General features: G+C 47.3%; 2 protein-coding genes across 3 annotated transcripts in view; one reads left to right on the top strand and one right to left on the bottom strand.

The window, feature by feature from the left end:
* LOC139532420 (hemicentin-2-like) overlaps window positions 1-24,149 on the top strand; it is a 231,613-nt gene that overhangs the window by 91,482 nt on the left and 115,982 nt on the right. The gene's annotated exons all lie outside the window — the stretch shown is intronic.
* LOC139532429 (SLAM family member 7-like) overlaps window positions 19,145-24,149 on the bottom strand; it is an 89,776-nt gene continuing 84,771 nt past the window's right edge. Inside the window, exon 9 of the mRNA XM_071329999.1 lies at window positions 19,145-20,068. The gene's annotated coding sequence lies outside the window, so the exon portion shown is untranslated. The remainder of the gene's footprint in view (window positions 20,069-24,149) is intronic.

The following is a 24,149-nucleotide window of genomic DNA, read 5'->3' as shown; positions in this document are numbered from 1 at the left end:
GACGTTTCCTCTGATTGAGAACCATATTAAGGTAGGCTGTTCACACCGTTTGTTTGTGGGTGATTGTCTTCCGTGTGTGTGTTTTTCACCACACGGTACTGTATAGGTTTCTGCACTTCGTTTATTTGTTTTGTAATTCAGTGTTCAGTTTCGTTATATTAAATCATTATGAACACTAACCACTCCGCGTATTGGTCCGATCCTTCTCGCCTCTCCTCGTCCGAGGAGGAGGAATATGACGACTACCGTTACAGAATCACCCACCAACAAAGGACCAAGCGGCGTGGGGGAAAGCAGCAGCAGCGATCGCAGGATTCCTGGACATGGGAGGAAATACTGGACGGTAAAGGTCCATGGGCACAACCTGGAGAATATCGCCGCCCTCGTGAAGAGCTGGAGGCAGCTAAAGCCGAGAGGCGGCGGTATGAGGAGGCAGCACGGAAGCAGGAGAAGGATCTGGGCTATACAACCTGGGAGGAGATCGACAGGTGGGCGATCGACCCAAGGAGAGTGCCGGAGCCCGCCTGGGATTCTCTGGCGCAGTGTGAGGAGGGATACCGGCGAATGGAGGCAGCACGACGACGCGGTAGGAAGCCTGTTAGTCAAGCCCAAAAATTTCTTGGGGGGGGGGGGCTGAAGGGTAGTGTGGCGAAGGCAGGTAGGAGACCTGCGCCCACTTCCCGATCTTACCGTGGAGAGCGAGAGTACGGGCAGACGCCGTGTTATGCGGTAAAGCGCACGGTGTCTCCTGTACGTGTGCATAGCCCGGTGCGGGTTATTCCACCTCCCCACACTGGCAGGGCTAGATTGAGTATTGAGCCAGGTGCCATGAAGCCGGCTCAACGCGTCTGGTCTCCAGTGCGTCTCCTCGGGCCGGCATACATGGCACCAGCTTTACGCATAGTGTCCCCGGTTCGCCTACACAGCCCAGTGCGGGTTATTCCACCTCCCCGCACTGGTCGGGCTACGGGGAGCATACAACCAGGTAAGGTTGGGCAGGCTCAGTGCTCAAGGGAGCCAGTACGCCTGCATGGTCCGGTATATCCGGCGCCACCTCCCCGCCCCAGCCCAGTACCACCAGTGCTTACACCACGCACCAGGCTTCCTGTGCGTCTCCAGAGCCCTGTTCCTCCTCCACGCACTAGCCCTATGGTGCGTGTCTTCAGCCCAGTGTCTACACCACGCACCAGGCTTCCTGTGCGTCTCCAGAGCCCTGTTCCTCCTCCACGCACTAGCCCTGTGGTGCGTGTCTCCAGCCCAGTACCTCCAGTTCCGGTACCACGCACTAAGCCTCCTGTGCGCCTCCAGAGTCCTGTGCGTCCTGTTGTTGCTCCCCGCACTAGCCTTAAGGTGCGTGTCCTTACCCCGGTACCTCCAGTTCCGGCACCACGCACCAGGCCTACAGTGCACCTCAGCCGGCCAGAGTCTGCCGTCTGCCCAGCGGCGCCTGAACTGCCTGAACTGCCCGTCTGCCCAACGCCGTCTGAGCTGTCCGTCTGCCAAGCGCCGCCTGCGCTGCCCGTCTGTACTATGCCTTCAAAGCCGCCCGTCTGTCCTGAGCCTTCAAAGCCGCCCGTCTGTCCTGAGCCTTCAAAGCCGCCCGTCTGTCCTGAGCCTTCAAAGCCGCCCGTCTGTCCTGAGCCTTCAAAGCCGCCCGCCAGACAGGAGCCGCTAGAGCCGTCCGCCAGACAGGAGCCGCCAGAGCCGTCCGCCAGACAGGAGCCGCCAGAGCCGTCCGCCAGACAGGAGCCGCCAGAGCCGTCCGCCAGACAGGAGCAGCGAGAGCCGTCCGCCAGACAGGAGCAGCCAGAGCCGTCCGCCAGACAGGAGCAGCCAGAGCCGTCCGCCAGACAGGAGCAGCCAGAGCCGTCCGCCAGACAGGAGCAGCCAGAGCCGTCCGCCAGACAGGAGCAGCCAGAGCCGTCCGCCAGACAGGAGCAGCCAGAGCCGTCCGCCAGCCATGAGCAGCCAGAGCCTTCAGCCAGCCATGAGCAGCCAGCGCCGTCAGCCAGCCATGAGCAGCCAGAGCCGTCAGCCAGTCATGAGCTGCCCTCCAGTCATGAGCTGCCCTCCAGTCATGAGCTGCCCTCCAGTCATGAGCTGCCCTCCAGTCATGAGCTGCCCTCCAGTCATGAGCTGCCCTCCAGTCATGAGCTGCCCTCCAGTCATGAGCTGCCCTCCAGTCCGGAGCGACCATTCAGTCCAGAGCTGCTCTTCAGTCCAGAGCTGCCTCTTCAGTCCGGAGTTGCCTCTCTGTCCTGAGCTACCTCTATGTCCTGAGTTATCTCCTCTATCTAGGGGGGACCTGTGTTAAGGTTCCTAGACCAGGGTCGGGGGCGAGGATCGCCACTCAAAGGAGGCTAAGGAGGGGGACAAAGACAATGGTGGAGTGGTGTCCTCGTCCTGCGCCGGAGCCGCCACCGCGGACAGATGCCCACCCAGACCCGCCCCTAGATTGTTAGGTGGTGCGCCCGGAGTTCGCACCTTGAGGGGGGGGTTCTGTCACGTTCCTGACCTGTTTTCCGTTGTTTTTGTATGTGTTTAGTATGGTCAGGGCGTGAGCTGGGTGGGTAGTCTATGTTATGTGTTTCTATGTTGGGTTCAATGTGTTGCCTGATATGGTTCTCAATTAGGGGCAGGTGTTTGACGTTTCCTCTGATTGAGAACCATATTAAGGTAGGCTGTTCACACCGTTTGTTTGTGGGTGATTGTTACCACATGGGACTGTATCGTTTATGCTAGTCTGTACCTGTTCTTCGTGTTTATGTAAGTTCTTATGTTCAGGTCGGTCTACGTCGTTTGTTATTTTGTAATTTTCCAAGTGTTTTTCGTGTTTCGTCTTGCTTTAATAAATCTTCATGTATTCATCAACCACTGCGTTTTGGTCCGATCCCTACTCCTCCTCTTCAGACGAAGAGGAGGAGAACAGCCGTTACACATACCTGGTCTTTGGCACCACCCTATGTGTATGATTAGCTACAATGCACATAATTACATATATAATTTAGAATTGATAGGATCACTGTGCTATAATGTAACAAATGTTGGCAATACTGTAATATTCAAAGGTAACTTAATAACTATAGTTCATTTAATGTTCCTCCTGTCCACTGAGTCTGAGGGCTTTTGATTCACCAGCCTATAACCATTGACCTATAGGCCTACTGTATGAGACATGCACACTAAAACATTCACACAGACATATTCTCCTCATGTCACGATCGTCTTGCTGAGAGAAAGTGGACCAAGGCGCAGCGTGTGCAAAATACATTCTCTTTTATTGTAGAGAAAGGAAAAAACACGCAACAAACACTATAACAAACTGAAACAAAACAACAAACGATCGTGAAGCTAAAGACGTAAGTGCACACACAAGCTACAAACGCACAACATAGACAATTACCCACATTAACCTAGTGCCTATGGCTGCCTTAAATATGGCTCCCAATCAGAGACAATTAATGACATCTGTCTCTGATTGAGAACCATTCAGGCAACCATAGACACAGCTAGACACCTATACTAAACACAACCCCATCTACTCTATTTAACCCCCTAAACCATACAACCACCCTAGACACTACAAAAACACATACATTCCCCATGTCACACCCTGACCTAACTAAAATAATAAAGAAAACAAAGAATACTAAGGCCAGGGTGTGACAGTACCTTCCCCAAAGGTGCGGACTCCGGCCGCAGAACCTGAAACAGAAGGGGAGGGTCCGGGGTGGCCCCCATCATGGCGGCGGCTCGGGCGCGGTACGAGGCCCCCACTCCACCATTGTCAATACCCGCTTTGGTGGCGCCTCTGGAGCGGCGACTCTTGTTGCAAGTCCCGGACTGAAGACCATCCCAGAGGGCGCCACCGGACGGATGGGTAGCTCCGGACTGAGGGACAGCAGCTCCGGACTGAGGGACGGCAGCTCCGGACTGAGGGACGGATCTGGCTGCTCATGGCTGGCTGACGGATCCGGCTGCTCATGGCTGGCTGACGGATCCGGCTGCTCATGGCTGGCTGACGGATCCGGCTGCTCATGGCTGGCTGACGGATCCGGCTGCTCATGGCTGGCTGACGGATCCGGCTGCTCCTGGCTGGCTGACGGATCCGGCTGCTCCTGGCTGGCTGGCGGATCCGGCTGCTCCTGGCTGGCTGGCGGATCCGGCTGATCCTGGCTGGCTGGCGGCTCTGGCAGATCCTGGCTGGCTGGCGGCTCTGGCAGATCCTGGCTGGTTGGCGGCTCTGGCAGATCCTGGCTGGTTGGCGGCTCTGGCAGATCCTGGCTGGTTGGCGGCTCTGGCAGATCCTGGCTGGTTGGCGGCTCTGGCAGATCCTGGCTGGTTGGCGGCTCTGGCAGATCCTGGCTGGTTGGCGGCTCTGGCAGATCCTGGCTGGTTGGCGGCTCTGGCAGATCCTGGCTGGTTGGCGGCTCTGGCAGATCCTGGCTGGTTGGCGGCTCTGGCAGATCCTGGCTGGTTGGCGGCTCTGGAAGATCCTGGCTGGTTGGCGGCTCTGGAAGATCCTGACTGACGAACGGCTCTAGCGGCTCCTGACTGACGAACGGCTCTGACGGCTCGGGACAGACGGGCGGCTTTAATGGCTCGGGGCAGACGGATGGCTCAGAAGGCGCGGGGCAGACGGATGGCTCAGAAGGCGCTGGGCAGACGGATGGCTCAGAAGGCGCTGGGCAGACGGATGGCTCAGAAGGCGCTGGGCAGACGGATGGCTCAGAAGGCGCTGGGCAGACGGATGGCTCAGAAGGCGCTGGGCAGACGGATGGCTCAGAAGGCGCTGGGCAGACGGATGGCTCAGAAGGCGCTGGGCAGACGGATGGCTCAGAAGGCGTTGGGCAGACGGATGGCTCAGAAGGCGCTGGGCAGACGGATGGCTCAGAAGGCGCTGGGCAGACGGATGGCTCAGAAGGCGCTGGGCAGACGGATGGCTCAGATGGCGCTGGGCAGACGGATAGCTCAGATGGCGCTGGGCAGACGGCAGACTCTGGCCGGCTGAGGCGCACTGTAGGCCTGGTGCGTGGTACCGGAACTGGAGGTACCGGGCTGAAGACACGCATCTCAGGGCTAGTGCGGGGAGCAGCAACAGGACGCACAGGACTCTGGGGACACACAGGAGGCTTGGTGCGTGGTGTAGGCACTGGTGGTAATGGGCTGGAGACACGCATCTCAGGGCTAGTGCGGGGAGCAGCAACAGGACGCACAGGACTCTGGGGACACACAGGAGGCTTGGTGCGTGGTGTAGGCACTGGTGGTAATGGGCTGGGGCGGGGAGGTGGCGCCGGAAATACCGGACTGTGCAGGCGTACTGGCTCCCTTGAGCACTGAGCACTGAGCCTGCCCAACCTTACCTGGTTGTATGCTCCCTGTCGCCCGACCAGTGCGGGGAGGTGGAATAACCCGCACCGGGCTATGTAGGCGAACCGGGGACACCATGCGTAAGGCTGGTGCCATGTAAGCCGGCCCGAGGAGACGCACTGGTGGCCAGATGCGTTGGGCCGGCTTCATGACATCCGGCTCAATCCTCAATCTAGCCCTGCCAGTGCAGGGAGGTGGAATAACCCACACCGGGCTATGAACACGTACAGGAGACACCATGCGCTCTACTGCGTAACACGGTGTCTGCCCGTACTCTCGCTCTCCACGGTAAGTACAGGGAGTATGCGCAGGTCTCCTACCTGACTTCGCCACACTCCCTTTCAGCCCCCCCCCCAATAAATTTTTGGGTTGTACTCACGGGCTTCCAGCCTTGCTTCCGTGCTGCCTCCTCATATCGCCTCCTCTCGGCTTTAGCTGCCTCCAGCTCTTCACGAGGGAGGCGATATTCTCCCGGTTGTGACCAAGGTCCCTTTCCATCTAATATCTCCTCCCATGTCCATGAATCCTGTGTAGGTGGGTCCTGTTGCTGTTTCACACGCTGCTTGGTCCTTTGGTGGGTAATTCTGTCACGATCGTCTTGCTGAGAGAAAGTGGACCAAGGCGCAGCGTGTGCAAAATACATTCTCTTTTATTGTAGAGAAAGGAAAAAACACGCAACAAACACTATAACAAACTGAAACAAAACAACAAACGATCGTGAAGCTAAAGACGTAAGTGCACACACAAGCTACAAACGTACAACATAGACAATTACCCACATTAACCTAGTGCCTATGGCTGCCTTAAATATGGCTCCCAATCAGAGACAATTAATGACATCTGTCTCTGATTGAGAACCATTCAGGCAACCATAGACACAGCTAGACACCTATACTAAACACAAACCCATCTACTCTATTTAACCCCCTAAACCATACAACCACCCTAGACACTACAAAAACACATACATTCCCCATGTCACACCCTGACCTAACTAAAATAATAAAGAAAACAAAGAATACTAAGGCCAGGGTGTGACACCTCAAAACATAATACATGTTTGCCATGTTGTAGCATGGATCAACATTTCATTTTAGTTCACATTATTCACAGTAGAAAAATTCTAGTAACCTAGGCTAAACATGACCGCCCATACAGGATAACAATATGATACATAATAACCAGAAATATTTAGATAAAGAGAGATGAGTTTACTGAAGAGAAACAAACATTCTCTGTACAGAAACTAAATATTTCTCAAACAAACTACATATTCAACAAGTGCTTTTCAACTGGTTTCTTCTGGTACAGACTCTGTAGCTGTACTGGTCTCTGTTGGTACAGAGGATTTACATATACATCCCTATGTAGTAGACAGTATCTGAGCTACTCTCTATTGCTGTACATGGGGTATCTGAGCTGGTGTCTACTGGTCCAGAGGGTGCACCTGAACTGTAGTTTACTGGAGTAGATAGTGTTCCTTCATGCTGTGGCTCTGAGACCAGCTGACAATCCTGGACTGCTTCTATCAGGAGTGTCTGTACTGTCTGACACTGAGCTAGTGGGTCTCCTCAGACCTGATAGAGAGAGAGGAACACCTGACCTGTCTACCTGACTACTGCTCCTCTGGGTTTTCATTGTCTTTACTACACTTCCTTGTTCTACACCCATCTGATAGCAATGTGAGTGTCTTGTAGATGATGGTCTTGGTGAAACGTGGTGGGAGCGTGTCGTTGTTTTAGGAGTAGTTGGGTCTTGATGTATGGTAATTCAACATGGTGTTTGTTGGGAGAAGTTAGGTTCTTCACCTCTTCTCTCTCTGACGCTCTCTTCTTCATCCCTTCTCTGAGGGGTTGGTGGAGACCTCTGACCGTCTGTCTGGCTGTTGTGTGTGGCTCTGCTGGATTCCTCCTCTTGGTCCTCTGACCCTGGCTCCACCTCAGAGTTCATGTCCTCCTGTTGTCTTTACATCAATCTCCTCTCCCTCACCCTCTTGCTTTCCCTCTTTCTCTCCCCATCAACATCTCTCCTTCCCTGTCCATGTCTCAGCTTTAGCGTTCCCTTGAGAAACACTGTCCTTTGCAGAAGTGTGTGCTTGGCACACTCTGGCATGTGTAAGATGCGCAGTTTTAACCTGTGTAATAATGGCATGAACCACATGGGAACATGCACCGTCAGCTCAGTCATTGCTACAATATCAGAACATGCAAAAACGCCTCAGTTTCCACAGAAACAGAGCAGAGGCAGGAAACCATGCTTCAGTTAAGTGTCTAAACGCTTAGAGTAGTTCCACATAGGCCTATAGCCAACTCTGTGGTACTGTGTCAACACAGCAGGCATAAGCCCATGATTCTGTAGGGGGTGGGTCCCAAAGACCCTCCCCATTATTGATTAAGGGGACCTTAAGATTCATATGTTTTGCTGCAGGCCTTATAATAAGATACTGTTGCTATGTGTCTAAAAACTCTGCCACTATACGTTGCACAAGCTATCTATATTAGTCTTTGTGGTTAAGCCCTGGCTGTTGTGAGAGTGTGCTTGCAGGCTAGGTCTGAGTCAGACTGAAACTAGATAAAGAGACGTAACCACTGTCTGGTTTTGATATTTTTATCTTGTGAGACAGTGGACAATTCTAATAAATTCAGAGAATTTACTAGGTTGCCTTATAAGGTAACCTCAGCTTATCGATACACACATACATTGATGTAGGTGATCATACCTCTAGGGAGTGATCACATGTATAACATCAGCTGTGCCCTTAGGTGGGGTGCAGAACTTACTCGGAAACATGCGTGCTATGTTCCCGTTGTCAACTTCTGTCTGCAATTGCATTAATAAATTAATGATTGATTTAATTAAAGATATTGTCTGAATGCTAATTTCACCAATGAGCCAATGATTGACAAGGAACAAGGAACGAACCCCAACAATTCTCAGAGACAAAAACATGGTTTGGTGTGGTCAGGCAAACCCAAAGAGAGGGTTGACATTAGAGCCTGCTTTAACTTAATTAAGGGTAATTCAGCCTCAGGTGTCCATTCCACCACTTCACACATTTCCATCTTTCTGCCATAAATACAATCCTGCAGAGGCTGTACTCTCTCCGCATAGTCTTTCAACCATGGGCGACAGTAGCCATCCACTCCCAACAGCAACATCAGGTGCTGCTTAGTAACAGGTTTAGGCAGGGACTTGATCACCTCTAGCCTATCTTTATGGAGGGCGCGACCCTCATAAGTAATGTCATGACTCAAATATTTATCAGGACTTCTACACAACTGCATCTTAGAGGGGGAAGCTTTATGAACATTTATCTAAGAAAATCAACAATGCCTTTGTATCTTCGTGACAGATTTTCTCAGATGAGGAACAGGTCATCAGACCAACAGGTCATCAACGCATTGAACAACAGTATTACTGCAGGGGTGGCAGGTAGCCTAGTGGTTAGAGCGTTAGGTCAGTAACCGAAAGGTTCCTGGATCGAATCCCCGAGCTGCCAAGTTAAAAATCTGTTGTTCTACCCCTGAACAAGGGAGTTAACCCAATGTTCCCCGGTAGGCCGTCATTGTAAATAAGAATTTTTTCTTAACTGACTTGCCTAGTTAAATAAATAAAAATCCTCCAGGGGGAATAAATGCTTTCCTTTCCATTTCCTGGCCCAAAAATGGCAGGTGATTCAACAGCCTTGCTGCATCATTGTCCAAGTAATTTCCCCCCCAAATAAACGCAAGAGAACCAATCCTGTGACCCAGGGTCAACAGGGACGCTGAAAAATGCATTAGCCAAATCTATAACCGAAAAACAACAGGTCCCTGGGGGAACTTTGGAAAGAATATTAACTGTGTTCAGCACCAGGGGTGCTCTTGCGTGAACAACATCATTAATAACCTATTCTAAAATATCGCACAAATCGATATTCACCAGATGGCTTCCTAACAGGTAAATTAGGGGTGTTTGGGCATGGGATCAAAGCCCCATTTTCAGCCAGGGCCTGATGGATGGGAATAATACCCTTTTCTGGTTCTTTGCTAAGAGGCTACTGAGATTTTTTATGGTCTGTAATTACTATTCGGGACAACTTTCACCGGGCTGGCACCTCTCATCTTCCCAATATCGGTCTTGGAGACAGCTCAGAGCTGTTCAGTCATGGTATGCGGGAGTTACCTTGGGACACAACCATCATACTTTCGGTAGGAATAGGTTCTTTCTTTGGTATCGTTCGAGTAGTAACCCAGAAAGTGGAGAAAAAGGTCGCTGTTGATGGAGACCCCTTCCCATCCGCCTCCCAGGCCACCCAATCAGTGGCTGTTCACAGTCTTCCTCCAAGATCCAATATCTTTCCATTCTCAATTGTTTTTTTCCATACTACAGTGTGGGACAGCGCCCAGTACTTCATACATCGATCTCTGTACATCAAACAGCAAAACTCCGGCCGCTGTAAATTCCTCACCGTAGTATATTCCATCAATTGTCACTTCCACTCTGCTTTTCGGCTTTGTCCATCTTTGTTGATATTCAGGGTCTTCACACGAAGGGACAGCTGCTGTTCAGTGAAGATGTTCCGGCACCTCCCATGCACAGTGATGTGGGGAGGTAAGTGATCGCTCTAATAGTCCACCTTCCACCTCAGGATCGCTCAAATGCCAGGCATAATAACACTGGGACATGCACGGGTTTATCCCGTTTGTAGGGGAACGGAGGGACAAGCCCTCAGCAGTGCAATGCAATAGTCAGATTCATCTTGCACATCCGATCTCTTCCCAGGAGGTTTACAGGTCAGGCTGAGGAGTACAGAAATAGAGGTTTCCAACTTCCATCTTCTTTCGCGTGGTCAGTCACGTCCTTTACAATGGCTTTCACCTCATCCACGTCCCAGAGTCAATCCACAGTCATAGCAGCTCCCCCTGAGGGTTTGGAGTTGATATCAGGGGGAAGAGCTTCTTGAGTGGCGGTCGCTCGTCTCCTTTGCCGTCTTTATCATCATCATCATCATGAGAGCTGGATTCTGGAGGGCTGTCGGCTTTGTCCCTTCGTCTTTGTCTAAGGTCGTAGTCAGTCTTTGGTTTTGGCCTTATCTTGGGTTTTTCATCTTTTTGGGGTTTCATCTTTTCTACTTCGGCTCCCTCTCACTGCCCAGTATAGGCTGGGGGTGGCTACGGTGCAGGCAGGTTCCATGGTTGTGGAACTGGACCGTATCCGGGGTTCACTGGTCCGGCAGCCAAGGGTTGGTTTTGGCTTGGCTGTTGGTCACCCCCACCAAGAGGTCCTCCCAGAGAAAACACTTCTCTCAGACTTCTTCTACCTTTCTTGTCTTCCTTTCGTTTGTCTTTGTCCTGCACTTGCTTTACCATCAGTCCTCTTGCTTTACCATCAACCATCAGTCCTCTTGCTTTACCATCAGGCCTCTTGCTTTACCATCAGTCCTCTTGCATTAGCATCAGTCCTCTTGTTTTACCATCAGGCCTCTTGCTTTACCATCAGTCCTCTTGCTTTACCATCAGTCCTCTTGCTTTACCATCAGTCCTCTTGCTTTACCATCAGTCCTCTTGCATTAGCATCAGTCCTCTTGTTTTACCATCAGGCCTCTTGCTTTACCATCAGTCCTCTTGCTTTACCATCAGTCCTCTTGCTTTACCATCAGTCTTCTTGCTTTACCATCAGTCCTCTTGCTTTACCATCAGTCCTCTTGCTTTACCATCAACCATCAGTTCTCTTGCTTTACCATCAGTCCTCTTGCTTTACCATCAGTCCTCTTGCATTAGCATCAGTCCTCTTGTTTTACCATCAGGCCTCTTGCTTTACCATCAGTCCTCTTGCTTTACCATCAGTCCTCTTGCTTTACCATCAGTCCTCTTGCTTTACCATCAGTCCTCTTGCTTTACCATTAGTCCTCTTGCTTTACCATCAGTCTTCTTGCTTTACCATCAGCCCTCTTGCTTTACCATCAGTCCTCTTGCTTTACCATTAGTCCTCTTGCTTTACCATCAGTCCTCTTGCTTTACCATCAGTCCTCTTGCTTTACCATCAGTCCTCTTGCTTTACCATCAGTCATCTTGCTTTACCATCAGTCCTCTTGCTTTACCATTAGTCCTCTTGCTTTACCATCAGTCATCTTGCTTTACCATTAGTCCTCTTGCTTTACCATCAGTCCTCTTGCTTTACCATCAGTCCTCTTGCTTTACCATCAGTCCTCTTGCTTTACCATCAGTCCTCTTGCTTTACCATCAGTCCTCTTGCTTTACCATTAGTCCTCTTGCTTTACCATCAGTCATCTTGCTTTACCATTAGTCCTCTTGCTTTACCATTAGTCCTCTTGCTTTACCATTAGTCATTTTACTGTTTTCTCCTTCAGAGAATCCGCTTCTCTCTCCCACTTTCTAAAATCATCCCACTTCACTTTAATCTATATTACTTTTCTCTTTCTTTTCCAGCTGCATTCTTATCTCCTCCGATTTGTCAGAGCTCAGTGTGCCATCCTCAGGGAAACCCCCATCAGTCCATCCAGTTTGTCAGAGCTCAGTGTGCCATCCTTAGGGAAACCCCCATCAGTCCATCCAGTTTGTCAGAGCTCAGTGTGCCATCCTCAGGGAAACCACCATCAGTCCATCCAGTTTGTCAGAGCTCAGTGTGCCATCCTCAGGGAAACCACCATCAGTCCATCCAGTTTGTCAGAGCTCAGTGTGCCATCCTCAGGGAAACCACCATCAGTCCATCCAGTTTGTCAGAGCTCAGTGTGCCATCCTCAGGGAAACCACCATCAGTCCATCCAGTTTGTCAGAGCTCAGTGTGCCATCCTCAGGGAAACCACCATCAGTCCATCCAGTTTGTCAGAGCTCAGTGTGCCATCCTCAGGGAAACCCCCATCAGTCCATCCAGTTTGTCAGAGCTCAGTGTGCCATCCTCAGGGAAACCACCATCAGTCCATCCAGTTTGTCAGAGCTCAGTGTGCCATCCTCAGGGAAACCACCATCAGTCCATCCAGTTTGTCAGAGCTCAGTGTGCCATCCTCAGTGAAACCACCATCAGTCCATCCAGTTTGTCAGAGCTCAGTGTGCCATCCTCAGGGAAACCACCATCAGTCCATCCAGTTTGTCAGAGCTCAGTGTGCCATCCTCAGGGAAACCACCATCAGTCCATCCAGTTTGTCAGAGCTCAGTGTGCCATCCTCAGGGAAACCTCCATCAGTCCATCCAGTTTGTCAGAGCTCAGTGTGCCATCCTCAGGGAAACCACCATCAGTCCATCCAGTTTGTCAGAGCTCAGTGTGCCATCCTCAGGGAAACCACCATCAGTCCATCCAGTTTGTCAGAGCTCAGTGTGCCATCCTCAGGGAAACCACCATCAGTCCATCCAGTTTGTCAGAGCTCAGTGTGCCATCCTCAGGGAAACCCCCATCAGTCCATCCAGTTTGTCAGAGCTCAGTGTGCCATCCTCAGGGAAACCACCATCAGTCCATCCAGTTTGTCAGAGCTCAGTGTGCCATCCTCAGGGAAACCACCATCAGTCCATCCAGTTTGTCAGAGCTCAGTGTGCCATCCTCAGGGAAACCTCCATCAGTCCATCCAGTTTGTCAGAGCTCAGTGTGCCATCCTCAGGGAAACCACCATCAGTCCATCCAGTTTGTCAGAGCTCAGTGTGCCATCCTCAGGGAAACCACCATCAGTCCATCCAGTTTGTCAGAGCTCAGTGTGCCATCCTCAGGGAAACCTCCATCAGTCCATCCAGTTTGTCAGAGCTCAGTGTGCCATCCTCAGGGAAACCTCCATCAGTCCATCCAGTTTGTCAGAGCTCAGTGTGCCATCCTCAGGGAAACCACCATCAGTCCATCCAGTTTGTCAGAGCTCAGTGTGCCATCCTCAGGGAAACCACCATCAGTCCATCCAGTTTGTCAGAGCTCAGTGTGCCATCCTCAGGGAAACCACCATCAGTCCATCCAGTTTGTCAGAGCTCAGTGTGCCATCCTCAGGGAAACCTCCATCAGTCCATCCAGTTTGTCAGAGCTCAGTGTGCCATCCTCAGGGAAACCACCATCAGTCCATCCAGTTTGTCAGAGCTCAGTGTGCCATCCTCAGGGAAACCTCCATCAGTCCATCCAGTTTGTCAGAGCTCAGTGTGCCATCCTCAGGGAAACCCCCATCAGTCCATCCAGTTTGTGCATCCAGGGGTTGTACCAGATGAATTCGTACATGAGATACTTACCTTTATCCGTAATGATAGAACTGGAGGCCATTTAGGAGTTGAAAAACTCACCCGTAAAATCAGAGCAAGATTTTATTGTCCAGGCTGGCAGAGAGCCATAAAGCAGTGGTGTAAGGGCTGTGTGGCGTGCACTGCATACAACTTACAGGGTCCATCCCCCAGAGCGCCCATGACAAGTTCTGTCACAGGCCGCCCTTTTGAGAGGATAGCTGTAGACCTAATGTGTCTGTTTACAGAGACAGGACGAGGTAACAAACAAATGATGGTAGTGTCAGATTACTTTACTAGGTGGTCAGAGGCATATGCCATACCCAATCAGGACGCAGTAACAGTGACCAGGAAACTGGTAGAGGAATTTGTGTTGAAGTTAGGCGTTCCTAGCGACCAGGGGCGGAATTTTGTATCTGCTCTTTTTAGAGAGATCTAAATCTTTTACAAATGAACAAAACACGAACCACTCCGTACAACCCACAATCAGCTGGTTTGGTGGAAAGAATGAACAGAACTCTGATCAATATGCTGTCACTTTTTGTTGATGACAATCAAAGAAATTGGGATGAGATACTCCCATATGTGATGATGTCATACAGGAGTAGTGTTCACTCTTCCACAGGGTTCACACCATACAGGGTGCTGTTCAGTGCTGAAATGACTTTACAGGTTGATGTGGTTATGGGAACACAACAAAATTAAGGGAAACAGTATGTTACTCAGTATGTGCAAAAGGTGCAAGGGTATTTAAGCACTGCAAGGGAAGCTGTAAAGAGAAATCACCTAAAAACCACAGGTAAACAAAAGGAATACTTTGATCTGAAGGTGACACCCCAGAGGTATGAGGAAAATGAGTTGGTGGCTTAGAGACTACCAGAGGGAAAAGGGGTTGTCACCCAAACTGAGAAAGAAAATGGCAAAGAAACTGTCAGAGGTGCTGTATGAAGTAGTACAGTGTAACGGACCTTATCATGCCGTGGTACACTACAACAGGATCAAAAATACTTTGGGGTTGTTTCAGAGCATGAGGTCACTGGCACCGGAAAAGAGACATACCCTTAAGGAAACAGGGTGCTCTGAGGAAAAGAAACCAATGTTGCCTAGGTTACCCTTCAGGAGAAGGGTGGGGGACATTGTGAGACTGTGGGCTCCAAGGGATGTTAATGTCTCAGTGGAACGGGAACTGGACTGTCAGAAATGAAAGCTCAGTCGAAGACACAGAGACTCATGCCACACAAACGGACGTGAACACGGAGTTGCCCTGTGCACCTGCAAGAGAAAGTGACTCCTTTGAGACGGGTCAAGCACCTGAGTAAATTGCAGCAGAAGATCACATGGGTCAGGGGGGTAGACCCCAAAGAACTATTTGGAGGCCTGTTTGGTCAATGCATTCTGAATGTGTTTGGTTACTGTACACTTCTCAGAGGTTATTTTTTCATGTGTTTATCCAGGTTATTAAACACAGGGTGTGTTCAGTTTAAGAAGAGGGTAATGTTTACACATTCAAAAGTCTCTCAGCCTATCACACAATGTTATGCAAATGAGTTGCTGTATGTGAGGAGATGGGAGGCATGCTGAGAGAGTTTTTGGGAAGATGTTTTGTGCGGCGGGTCAGTGCTGGGATGCACTGTCTGTTCATTCAAATAAAATACAAATGGATTATTTCATGGGAAATCAGTGTCCTAGACTGTTTACGTTAGTCAACAAACAACGTGTTTTAGTGGCCTTACAGGTTCGTTACACTATGAGGTGAAATTCAGCTTGCTACTAGATAACTTCTTGATAATGAAACTGGACTGTCGTGTTACTAAGAATTTGTTGGCTAATGGCTCAAATGTACATTGCTACAATGCAGCCTAGATTACAGGCGACACACATTTCTTAATTGTTACAATGTAGCCCCTAGATTCTCCACCCTTCCCCCAAAGTCCCTGACTAGTCGTGTATAACTATTTGGCGCCTCCTTGTGGCAATGGTATGGCCTTGTATATTGCTTTTACCAATCAGGTTTCAAAATCAAATCGACCTGATCACTTTCAGAGGTCATAATAATAAAATCCAATATAGAACTCAAGTCCTTTATTGAAAAAATATAAATATCAAACTCACAAAGGATGGGCAGCATATACAGGCTGGAATTCAGTCGTTACAGATAGATGTCATACTGCATTTGTGCATTTGTTTTGCACAGCAGCATGTCTTGGAAGGAAAGTTGACACTTGATTTCAGAATCGTCAGTTCTGTGGTGTGATCCGTTTGGTGAACCTGACTGAGACTGATCTCTAAGTCTAGTGTTAACTAGTCCCTTTCCCCAGCTCACTATTCACAGATCTGGTGAATAGATCTGTGAATAGTTCAGATAGGGATATGTATGTTGGTGATGGTTCAGCCCAGCCCTATATGGACTTTCCTCTGTATTGCTTTCACCAATCAAGTATGGAAAAAATACATTCTTAAGACAAAGTGCTGAAACAGAATTGGTGTTCAGATGTGTACATGGACATCAAACATTCAGTCATCAACACATCACTACAAGTACAGGTTTTTGCATGTGCCAGGACTCCATTTTAGAACAGTCTTGGTCCAGTCCCACAATAAATTAATGTGAGCTGGTCTTAATTTATAACATCTTCTTCTGTAACAGAATTACATGAGACATACCAGTAACAGAACTAAAACCTGGGATATACCAGGTTAGTGGTCTTGCCCAACAAATGTTCTCAACAATCTGGTGGCAACTAGTGTACAACGCTGTTACCCCTTACTTTAGTCCGTCACAGACTGATATAAAGATTTATTAGAGATTTTTTGTTGTTGAAATCCGGGTGACAATTGTATTGTGAAAACTGTTATGCTCAGATTTGAGGGTATTTTGAAAGAATTTGATAAAGACAAACACTGTTTGTCAAATTTTAAATTAAAGTATTAAAAGAAATACTCATGCATCATTGTTGTTAGTAATACATCTCAGTACTGCAGAGCTCTCTCTTAGTAATACAACATCTCAGTACTGCAAAGCTCTCTCTTAGTAATACAACATCTCAGTACTGCAGAGCTCTCTCTTAGTAATACAACATTTCAGTACTGCAGAGCTCTCTCTTAGTAATACAACATCTCAGTACTGCAGAGCTCTCTCTTAGTAATACAACATCTCAGTACTGCAGAGCTCTCTCTTAGTAATACAACATGTCAGTACAGCAGAGCTCTCTCTTAGTAATACAACATCTCAGTACTGCAGAGCTCTCTCTTAGTAATAAGTAATACAACATCTCAGTACTGCAGAGCTCTCTCTTAGTAATACAACATCTCAGTACTGCAGAGCTCTCTCTTAGTAATACAACATCTCAGTACAGCAGAGCTCTCTCTTAGTAATACAACATCTCAGTACTGCAGAGCTCTCTCTTAGTAATACAACATCTCAGTACTGCAGAGCTCTCTCTTAGTAATACAACATCTCAGTACTGCAGAGCTCTCTCTTAGTAATACAACATCTCAGTACTGCAGAGCTCTCTCTTAGTAATACAACATCTCAGTACTGCAGAGCTCTCTCTTAGTAATACAACATCTCAGTACTGCAGAGCTCTCTCTTAGTAATACAACATATCAGTACTGCAGAGCTCTCTCTTAGTAATACAACATCTCAGTACTGCAGAGCTCTCTCTTAGTAATACAACATCTCAGTACAGCAGAGCTCTCTCTTAGTAATACAACATCTCAGTACAGCAGAGCTCTCTCTTAGTAATACAACATCTCAGTACTGCAGAGCTCTCTCTTAGTAATACAACATCTCAGTACTGCAGAGCTCTCTCTTAGTAATACAACATCTCAGTACTGCAGAGCTCTCTCTTAGTAATACAACATCTCAGTACTGCAGAGCTCTCTCTTAGTAATACAACATCTCAGTACTGCAGAGCTCTCTCTTAGTAATACAACATCTCAGTACAGCAGAGCTCTCTCTTAGTAATACAACATCTCAGTACTGCAGAGCTCTCTCTTAGTAATACAACATCTCAGTACAGCAGAGCTCTCTCTTAGTAATAAAACATCTCAGTACAGCAGAGCTCTCTCTTAGTAATACAACATCTCAGTACAGCAGAGCTCTCTCTTAGTAATAAAACATCTCAGTACAGCAGAGCTCTCTCTTAGTAATACAACATCTCAGTACTGCAGAGATCTCTCTTAGTAATACATCATCTCAGTACTGCAGAGCTCTCTCTTAGTAATACAACATCTCAGTACTGCAGAGCTCTCTCTTAGTAATAAGTAATACAACATCTCAGTACTGCAGAGCTCTCTCTTAGTAATACAACATCTCAGTACTGCAGAGCTCTCTCTTAGTAATAAGTAATACAACATCTCAGTACTACAGAGCTATCTCTTAGTAATACAACATCTCAGTACTACAGAGCTCTCTCTTCGTAATAAAACATCTCAGTACTCTATTTGCAAGGCAGATGAGGATGAGCTCTACCTCTCAAGGCTGGTTCCTCTCAACCAACACTCTCTCCCTACAGTATACTTTGCCTGGGGGTTGGCCTAAGTTATTCAGAGAAAAGTAAACAATAACAACCTGTACAAATTCCTTGACATAAGTCAAGGGAAGGCTTGAAGAACTATGAAATTCACATGCTGCGATTTAAAACAGAAAGTGGAGTTGGTTGGCATTAAGCACTCTGGGGAAAATACCTGAAAAGGTATCATACAACCACAAAGTGATTGATACTATCAGACCTCAAGATAAGGCCCAGACAGTTCGAAGTAACAAAAGTTTATTACAAACAGAGTAGGTAAAACGACAGGTCAACGGCAGGCTCAGGGTCAGGGCAGGCAGAGGTTAGTAATCCAGGGCAGTGTCACAAGGTACAGAACGGCAGGCAGGCTCAGGCTCAGGCTCAGGCTCAGGCTCAGGCTCAGGCAGATGGTCAAAACTGGGAAAACTAGAAAACAGGGACTAGAGAGAAACAGGAGTATGGGGGAAAACGCTGGTAGGCCAGACGAGACAAGATGAACTGGCAACAGACAAACAGAAAACACAGGTATAAATGCATAGGAGATAATGGGAAAATGGGTGACATCTAGGGGGAGGGGGGGGGGGGGCAGACTGTCAGCTTTAATTTGAGTGTACTCTCATCCGTATCGGGTGAGCCGTTTAGAAATTACAGGACTTTTTCTACATAGGCCTCCCATTTTATGGACCCAAAGTAAATTCCCCATATTTGGTCCCATATTTCTAGCACACAATGATTACATCAAGCTTGTGACTAAAAACTTGTTAGATCCATTTGCTGTTTGTTTTGCAGATTATTTTGTGTCCAATAGAAATGAATGGTAAATCATGTATTCTGTCACTTTTATTGTAAATTAGAATATAATATGTTTCTAAACACCTCTACATTAATATTGATGCTACCATGATTATGGATAATCCTGAATGAATCGTAAATAATGAGTGAGAAAGTTAGACGAACAAATATCATACCCCCAAGACTTGTTAACTTCTCACCATTACAATAACAGGGGAGGTTAGCAATTTTTGGGGGTATGATATTTGTGCGTCTAACTTTCTCACTCCTCACTGCATTATTCATGATTAATTCAGGATTCTGTAATCATGGTAGCGTCCGTGTTAATGTAAAAGTGTTTAAAAACATTATTTTCTTATTTAGAATAAAAGTGACTCAATAATACAGACAAGTTAATTTGTCCCAATACTTTTGGTCCCCTAAAATGGGGGGACTATGTACAAAAAGTGCTGCAATTTCTCATAGGCTCAACCGAAATGAATGTGTAACGGTCGTCATAGTCGTTCTCCTCAGACGAGGAGGAGCATGGATCGGACCAACACGCAGAGTGGGTAGTGCTCATGATAATTTTTTTAACTCGAAACTGAACACTAACATGAAAGAAAATAACAAAATGACTACAACCCACAACAGTCCCGTGTGGCACGAATACAAACACGGAAACAAACACCCACAAAACACACGTGAAACCCAGGCTGCCTAAGTATGATTCTCAATCAGGGACAACGATTGACAGCTGCCTCTGATTGAGAATCATACCCGGCCGAACACAAACATCCCAACATAGAAAATCACACATAGACAAACCCACCCAACTCACGCCCTGACCAACTAAATAAATACAAGACAAAAGAAAACAGGTCAGGAACGTGACAGAATGAAAATACCCTCAAAGCTGTACTTTAACTTTATAGTCATTGTATAATTTCAAATCCAAAGTTCTGGAGTACAGAGACAAAACAACAAAAGATGTCTGTACCAATACTTTGTAGCTCACTGTACTTCATCTGATTGCATGTTACTTTGTGAAATATTTGCCTGTTGTTTCCCTTCATTTTACATTTCATGAAAAACATTTCCAACAGTTCAAACATGTTTCTCTCTTCTTGGTCGTTTGTCTCAATGTAACAGATATGGAGTTATGTACTGAGAGCTTTCAAACCCCATGTTTCTGGTCCTCAGTTACCCCACCAGGAAGACCACCAGCTGGAAGGAAGCAACAGAGGAAAGAGCTCATGAGACAAAACATTACTAATGACTAGGGCCAGGAGTTTTTCCTGGTCAGGTCACATGGTCTGGAAAAACTCTTGGTCTTATGTTATAAATGCAACAGCAGGTGTTCTTCCTTTCCTTTAAGAACACCAGCACCAATCAGACTTGTTCATTGTTTCTTTCATTGGATCCAAATTATAACGAAAAATACCACATGTTGATCATCAAACATAATAATGTGATAACAATGTGAGCACTTCCTAATGCTTTCTTAATTAATCTAGTGGTTGGTGTCTCTCAGACTCATACTTACCATCCTAAAACACTGGATTCTTTACTGGTGGTCTTTATACTTAAACAGAGTGACTTCTGGCAAGAAAACACACAACAAAAGAGTTGGACATAATCATACACACACACATCCCTGGTCTCCCTTCACACCCTCACAAGCTACAACAATAAATGAGTACAGGGATTTCCTGGTTATGTCTATTCTGGGCCACTAACTAGCTCTAGTTATATCATTTCAAGTAACACTCTAGATCACGTGACAAACTCATTCCATGGAGGGCCGAGTGTACTTGTACTTGATTAATTAATGTCACTAATTAGTAAGGAACTTCCCTCACCTAGTTGTCTAGGTCTTAACTGAAAGGAAAAAACAAACATCCTTTCATGGAATGGAAAAAACAAACAGCCTTTCATGGAATGAGTTTGTTCTAGATGAACCCTCTCTTCTTATAATACACAGTATACTGTACTTAGCTTTTCAGAATCAGTGGGTTACAGGAATCAAATCATCAGGACAAATATGGTTTCAGTTCACTGTAACTGCCAGAGCACTCTGTTACCGGGTAAACTATCCGCTTAAGTTTTATAAACACCTCCATTCCCCTGACCCTTTCCAGCTTGGTCTGCGTCCTCTTCCCCTTCATTCCCGTTGAAGGCAAGTATCAGAAGTGGTAGATATGTTCTATGTGTGTTATTTCTATGCTTCCCGTTTTGGTTTTGTACACCAGCTTCAAACAGCTGAATAAACAATATTTTTGGTTATTGAAAATATATTTTACACAATGACTGCTTATTTTGTCATGAAGTGAAATTATGTACACTTTTAGAATTATATCACCCAGGAAATGGAGGAATGATTTCTGTATAGTCCATCTTTAAAGAAGTTGCTTCTGTTTGTACAGCCTTAAATTAACAGGATGACTTGCCTTGTTCTGACTGGACTACATCACTGCCTTTAGCTGAGGAGAAGAGAAGAGAGAAGTTGAGCTTTGCATTCTGATACACAGACCATATTAGCATTGGTTGTGTTCACTTCTGGATGACAATGAAAAGGATGCTAAGTGGCAGAATTCCAGGTGAATGCCACTGTGTCTTCTTACTCTCAGGCTTTGACTCATCTTTAGGACTAATGGATCTGCTAGGTTTATCTGCTAATGACAACAGAAGGACAAACTCTTTCTAATTAGATCATTTGAAAGAAATCTCCAATACTTTATAATACACAGAATAATGTATATTAAACAAAAAAAATGCTTGTGAGGCATTGCATAACCTTCTGTTTCTACATGACCACACACAGACATACACACGGGTACATACACACAGATATATACACACGCACACATAAACACTTACTGATAACAGTGTACAGTTGTGGCCAAAAGTTTTGAGAATGACACAAATATTAATTTTCACAAAGTATGCTGCCTCAGTTTGTATGATGGCAATTTGCATACACTCCAGAATGTTATGAAGATTGCAATTAATTGCAATTCATCTGATCAAAGTCCCTCTTTGCCATGCAAATGAACTGAATCCCCCAAAAACATTTCCAATGCATTTCAGCCCTGCCACAAAAGGACCAGCTGACATCATGTCAGTGATTCTCTCGTTAACACAGGTGTAAGTGTTGACTATGACAAGGCTGGTGATCACTCTGTCATGCTGATTGAGTTCGAATAACAGACTGGAAGCTTCAAAAGGAGGGTGGTGCTTGGAACCATTGTTCTTCCTTTGTCAACCATGGTTACCTGCAAGGAAACACGTGCTGTCATCATTTCTTTGCACAAAAAGGGCTTCACAGGCAAGGGAATTGGTGCCAGTAAGATTGCACATAAATCAACCATTTATCGGATCATCAAGAACTTCAAGGAGAGCGGTTCAATTGTTGTGAAGAAGGCTTCAGGGCGCCCAAGAAAGTCCAGCAAGCGCCAGGATCGTCTCCTAAAGTTGATTCAGCTGCGGGATCAGGGCACCACCAGTACAGAGCTTGCTCAGGAATGGCAGGAGGCAGGTGTGAGTGCATCTGCACGCACAGTGAGGCAAAGACTTTTGGAGGATGGCCTGGTGTCAAGAAGGGCAGCAAAAAAGCCACTTCTCTCCAGGAAAAACGTCAGGGACAGACTGAAAGTCTGCAAAAGGTACAGGGATTGGACTGCTGAGGACTGGGGTAAAGTCATTTTCTCTGATGAATCCCCTTTCCGATTGTTTGGGGCATCCGGAAAAAAGCTTGTCTGGAGAAGACAAGGTGAGCGCTACCATCAGTCCTGTGTCATGCCAACAGTAACGCATCCTGAGACCATGTGTGGGGTTGCTTCTCAGCCAAGGGAGTGGGCTCACTCACAATTTTGCCTAAGAACACAGCCATGAATAAAGAAATGGTACCAACACATCCTCCAAGAGCAACTTCTCCCAACCATCCAGGAACAGTTTGGTGACGAACAATGCCTTTTCCAGCATGATAGAGCACCTTGCCATAAGGCAACAGTGATAACTAAGTAGCTCGGGGAAGAAAACATCTATATTTTGGGCCCATGGCCAGGAAACCCCCCAGACCTTAATCCCATTGAGAACTTGTGGTCAATCCTCAAGAGGCAGGTGGACAAACAAAACCCCACAAATTCTGACAAACTCAAAGCATTGATTATGCAAGAATGGGCTGCCATCAGTCAGGATGTGGCCCAGAAGTTAATTGACAGCGTGCCAGGGCAGATTGCAGAGGTCTTGAAAAAGAAGGGACAACACTGCAAATATTGACTCTTTGCATCAACTTCATGTAATCGTCAATAAAAGCCTTTGACACATATGGAATTATTGTAATTATACTTCAGTATTCCATAGTAACATCTGACAAAAATATCTAAAGACACTGAAGCAGAAAACTTTGTGGAAATTAATATTTGTGTCATTCTCAAAACTTTTGGCCACGACTGTATATGTCTTGTCAAGCTGTTTTCTGTTGAACTTCACAGAATAAACTCCACTGTCTGTTTTCTTCAATCCACTGATTCTCAGCTCTCCAGTAGTCTGGTTCAGGGTTGTACGCTCTTTGAAGGCACCATAGATGTCCAGACCACCAAAATCCTTGTCCCAGTCTGCCACCTTGTACTTCCCATGCTTCCATAGGATGCTTGTGATGGAGTCAGGCACTGTGGACTTGTCCGGCGCCAACACAAGCTCACCTCCCAGGTGGTGAAGGTAGGAAACAACATCTCCACCCCGCTGATCCTCAACACTGGGGCCCCACAAGGGTGCGTTCTCAGCCCTCTCCTGTACTCCCTGTTCACCCATGACTGCGTGGCCATGCACGCCTCCAACTCAATCATCAAGTTTGCAGACGACACTACAGTGGTAGGCCTGATTCCCAACAACGACGAGACGGCCTACAGGGAGGAGATGAGGGCCCTTGGAGTGTGGTGTCAGGAAAATAACCTAGCACTCAACATCAACAAAACAAAGGAGATGATCGTGGAATTCAGGGAACAGCAGAGGGAGCACCCCCACCCATCCACATCGACGGGACAGTAGTGGAGAAGGTGGAAAGTTTTAAGTTCCTCAGCGTACACATCACAGACAAACTGAAATGGTCCACCCACACAGACAGAGTGGCGAAGAAGGTGCAACAGTGCCTCTTCAACCTCAGCAGGCTGAAGAAATTTGGCTTGTCACCTAAAATACTCACAAACTTTTACAGATGCACAATTGAGAGCATCCTGTCGTGCTGCATCACCGCCTGGTACGGCAACTGCACCGCCTCAACCGTAAGGCTCTCCAGAGGGTGGTG

This window comes from Salvelinus alpinus, chromosome 10, assembly GCF_045679555.1.
Source record: "Salvelinus alpinus chromosome 10, SLU_Salpinus.1, whole genome shotgun sequence".
Classification (NCBI taxonomy): domain Eukaryota; kingdom Metazoa; phylum Chordata; class Actinopteri; order Salmoniformes; family Salmonidae; genus Salvelinus; species Salvelinus alpinus.
This window is presented reverse-complemented; position numbering and strand designations above follow the sequence as displayed.